The sequence below is a fragment of the Eulemur rufifrons genome, chromosome 5, assembly GCF_041146395.1.
Source record: "Eulemur rufifrons isolate Redbay chromosome 5, OSU_ERuf_1, whole genome shotgun sequence".
Lineage (NCBI taxonomy): Eukaryota > Metazoa > Chordata > Mammalia > Primates > Lemuridae > Eulemur > Eulemur rufifrons.
This window is the reverse complement of record NC_090987.1, coordinates 51097657-51102698: the sequence shown is the minus strand read 5'-3', so window position 1 is coordinate 51102698 and position 5042 is coordinate 51097657.

Genomic DNA, 5042 nt, shown 5'->3' with positions numbered 1-5042 from the left:
TTGCGCAGTTCCAGAAATATTACGTAGAGTTTCTTAAACATTTCCAGCTGGGTTTTCTTGGAACTGTTTTTTTAAGGAGCATCTTGTGAGAATAATGGTCTGTGACTCCCCCTGGGACATGCTGCCTGCTGGCAAGACGTAAGAAACGTGAAGTTGAGGTGAAAAGAGCATTGGGTGGGCCCTCAAGCCTTTAGCAGGCCCCTGTCCTCAGCAGGGGGCTTCGGTGCAAATCTCTCTCTCTCTCAATCTCTCTCCTTCTCTCTCTCTCCCCCCACCCCTAATTGTTCACGTATCATTGTACTTGGAAGGGCAAAGTGTGTCTGGGCGGGAAGTGCTTTCGTGTAGGTATGCTGAAGCCAACTCACACAGTATTTTACTGGGCAATGTCGCACGTCCCCGCCCCCGAGGCCTCACTGCCAAGTGCTTTCTGCGAACTCAATCCCTGTCTTCGCTGTCTTCCCTGGCAGGGTAGGACAATTTCTATCAGAAGACGTTAAATGTCTCTAGGATGCTGAACTAGAAAACCTTTCTCTACTCCAGAAATCCAGTCTGAGAGAGAAGAAAGAGAAGGAGCCCAGGACTTTGCATTTCAGTGAACTCTCTAGAGGGAAAGAATAAATCCAGTGAAGTCAGACGGAAAAATCACAGGTTTCATAGGGGCCCAGACGACAGACACCCTGAACCAGGTGCGTGTTAGAGTGAAGGCTCAGACAGAGGGAGCCAAACAGAAGGCCGTCAGTGAGACTCAGCTGCAGAGCTTCAGCGACAACTGTCTGGGGGACCCGTGCTTCTGCCTGCGTGGTGGCAGGCGTTCTGTGCGCAGCAGCTGCTGGATCACCAGGTTGACTAGGTGGACACTCGGCACTGGATCCCCTAGTGCAAAAGTCTGTGGCTTGGGGCTAAACAGTGCTTAGATGCGCTTCCAAACAGTGTTCTAGACCAGCACCACCCAGTAGAACTCCCTGCAGCGACAGAAATGCTCTCTGTGTGCACTGTCCAATGTGGTAGCCGGTCACCACGTTGGGGCTATTGAGCATTTGAAGTGTGACTGGTGTGACCAAAGAAGTGAATTTTTTTTTCTTTCAATTTCTTGAAATTGCAATAGTTGGCTGTCCTACAGGACAGCACAGGTTGAGATCCACGCTGGCCTTGATCTGACGCTACCTAAGTGCTTAGATGGTAGGGCAGAGGGGAGAAGGGGACGGACACTGTATTCTCAAATCATTATGGAGGCAGATATTGTCCCCAGTAAGGGGACAATTCCTCAAACCCGGGTGAGGCACCTGCATATGTGTGAGGACATTTTCGAATTAACACAGTTCTGGGGGGACACACAAGCATTTCCTGGGCAGGGCCAGGGACGCTACATGACAGGCCGTGACAGAAAGGTCTGCACGGAGAACCGCCCTTGAAAGACACTGCCCAGGACAGAGCCCAAACCATGGCCCGTACTGGTTTGTATCCACTACGTCATTTGATGCTGGGGGCGTGGCAACAGGTAAATATAAGGAGGCATCTGCACGCGGAGTGCACGTGTGCGCGCGTGTGACTCAGACAGCGTGGCTACACGTTTTTAAGTATAAATCCTATGCACTCAGGCTACAGTTTGTTCTCAGTCTCTGTCAATAGTGGGTTTGGGACCGGTCGGTGCAGAGTGGGGCCCGCCCTGGGTCGCAACTGCGGCGCCCCCCACGCGCCGCCCGCGTACCCCGCGCCGGGGCCGAAGCTTGCTTTGCAGCGCCACCTGGTGGTGGCAAGCGTTCTGACCCCGAAGCCCTTGATAAACCTGAATTCTTTATCGCGCCAAACTAGGGCGGGGATGGAGGAGAACAAAGGGTAAGTAAAGGTGTTCATTACACTGCAAAGACGTTTCCCGGTGGAGAGCAGCATGCGGTGGGGCTCGTGCGCTCTGTCGCTAAGAGCTCCCGGGAGGGTCTCGGAGCAGGGGGGTGTCACCGGCTCCCAGGAGGCGCCCCAGCCCTGCTGCCGCTCTAGAAAGCGGGTGTGGAGGCCGTGGGACCGACCTGACGTGGGGCCACCAGCTCTCCTCCCCCGTGCCTTCCTCCCTCCCGCCTCCCCGAGTGTGCCTCTCCCGCACCGCACCGCGCTCTGCCGGCGGGTCGCGTCTCCCATGCGCAGGGCCACGGCTGCTGTCGGGCGCCAGGTGCGTCACCACACCTAGGGTTTCGGGCAGGGCAGGCTGAGGGGACATTTCAAGAGGGCAACCCGGAGAGCCTGAGGCGTCACCAGCGAGCCGCAGGGGCCGTGCACTTTAGAAAGCAAAGGGTGAGGCCGGAAACCTGGGACACAGGCGGCTCAAACCGCAGCTCTGAGAGGCCCCAGGGACCCACTGATGACCACGAGGGAGACCACAAGGGAATCTCAGCAGCCTGTGCTGTGCCTGCCCACTGGGTCTGTGGGGTCGCTCCCCCAGCCTGGTAAGACTCTAGGTTCCCTCAAACGCCCCTTCTTCTCCCGGAATTGTATTCTCCCCCCACCCCCAGGGGCGTCCTTAGCCTAATAATTCAAGGGGATGGTGCCAGTGCGAGACAGTGAAGGGCAGGAGCAGCCTCAGCCTGCCCGGGGATGGCGTGTGGACTGTGAGGACCCGGAGGACCCCTAGAGCTGAGCCCCTCGTGGTGCGCGGCAAGCTCCTCCACGGTGGAATAAAAGCCAGCATGGGGTAACAGGGACTCCCAGGTCACATCCAGACGTGGAAGCTGCACACGGGGGTGGGGCTGGCACAGCTCACCTGAAGCCTCTGCCAGCCAGGGCCACCTGCCAGGGGGTGGCTCAAACACTGCTGGAGCCAGGGCGGCTCCACAGGCAGGCGGCCAGAGCTGTGGCACAAGGCCCACTCTCGGAAGGGCCAGAACATGGGGGTGTCTTAGATTTATTACTTACTTTATGTGGAATTTGTGTTTTGAAAGCTAAGTCCCCTGGGACAGTGGAGGCTGTGTCCTTCTCTGGTGTCCACCCCTCGCCTGGGCCCTGGGAGGGCCAGGGCCAGGTGCACACCCTGTGCCAAGTCGCAAGGCCAGGGTCCGAGTGCCCACAAGGGTCTGCTCGGCATTGCCTAGCAAATGAAGAACTCCAGGGCAGATTGAGAGAGAGACGCAGAGGGGAGGACACAGTTTCTTCCTGCGTTTTCATTTTCACTGGGCCCCGCAAACCATGCAGCCAGCGCTGGCTGGATGGCCCCCCAGACTCCGGGGTCACTGCTGGCTGGAGCGGGGTATGAGTCACCAGCACCAGGGAGGGATCGCCAGCAGCTGCCTGGAAACCCCTGGCAGCCCCGACGTTCCAGGTCATTTGGGGAACGGCGTCTCCGCACATCCGGGAGCATGACGCTCTGCAGCCCAGAGACGTCAGGGAACTTCCTCCATGTGCCCAGGTCACTCTGACTTCTCACTTGAGTTTGTGGTGAGCATCAGAGCCATCTGTTCCCATGCACTTTCAGTCTCTTCTGCAGCTGTCCACAGGTGCTCGGATGATGCCAGGGGTGAGGGGAAGGGGAGAAGGGCCAGGGGCCACAGCTGGCCACTGTCTGTGTCCACATGGAAACGTCTTGGCACACACTCACTGGACGAACAAGGACTGTGGTGTGAGGAGTCTCTGTATCTCGGTGGTGGCCGTGTCTCAGTGAATCCCAACACCTCTGCCCCACTCCTGCCTCCTACACTCTTCTCCGGTAACACGGAAGTATCATCATGAGAATATTCAAGAGTAGTTAGGATAATAGCATTGCATTATTTAAGACAATGTCAGCTCTGAAAAGAAATGTCTTGGTGCAGCACTCTTAACAAATGGCCTTTCATTAGTAACCCTAAAACTTTATAGGTGCCACTTTTAATTTCATCCTGTCACTCAGGTCAACAGTAGAGAAGCGTAAACACTTAGACCTGGTGCAGGAGAACAGGCCAGGTGCTCGGAGAATTCTGGACTTTCTCGTGCGCAGATCCTGCAGGACAGGCGGGCAGGCAGGCTGAGGGATCTGCCGTCCCATGCTGGAGGGGGCACCGCCAGACACACTGACAAGAGCTCTGTGCTGTTCCAAATAGCTTTGTTCTCAATTATTTCATCTGTGGCCAAAAATATTCTAAAGACTGACAAGATCATGAGCTGGGATGAAACACTCTTCTTCATTTAGGAGCCTGGAGTAACAGGAGTGGTTGTGGTTTTGTGGTTCTTCTTAATCTACAGTTAAGGACACCTGGCTCAGTCACCGCGGAACAAAGCACAGGTCACTGTTTTATTTCCCGTACGTGCTAGAGACTGATGTCTTGAATTCAGGTAGAATTCTGAACAATAGAGTTTGTAAAATAGTGCCCACTGCTCAAAAGTGTCTCAATAGTTAACAATATTATACTTAATATAGTTACGCTACAACAGTGACTTACATTTAAAAATATTATTCTTTGTCTAGTTTACCACAGATAAGACCCTTTTGTGGCCAAAGTCTCTTTTCTGTGGCTGAAATAAAAGCCTAATTATTACAAGGAATCTAAGTAATGCGATGACACCACGTCCATCCTCCACCACCCTGGAACACACTTGCACCCAAAGGTCTAATTGCAAATCTCCTCAGAGCTTCCCAGTGGTCTGTACCAAGGTGTCTGAGTGGCCCTTGATGTGATTCTCTCTCCACATCCTACTTCTCCACCTAAGGAGACACAGGTTTCCTCAGAACAATGAGCCGAAGTCTGTGGCAATGAGCATTATATATCAACTGTCTTCAAACCTGACGTACCAATCAGCTTCCAGCTAGTACACTGAAAGAAACCTGAAGGTAACATTAGACTTTGAATTGAACTTGAATGACCTAACACAGTATCCTTGAACTTTCCTCAGATTATTGTAAATGTACCTGACTTAATAAAGATTTTTACAGCCATAAATTTGAAAGACCAGTCAATACATAGACTAGGTACATACTGTACAGGAACAGGTAAAATGAACAAATAATTTGTCTCTGACTTATTTTTAATTATGATAAAACAGGAATTACGGGCGTGGGGCGACGAGAGCCATGGAAGGATCCC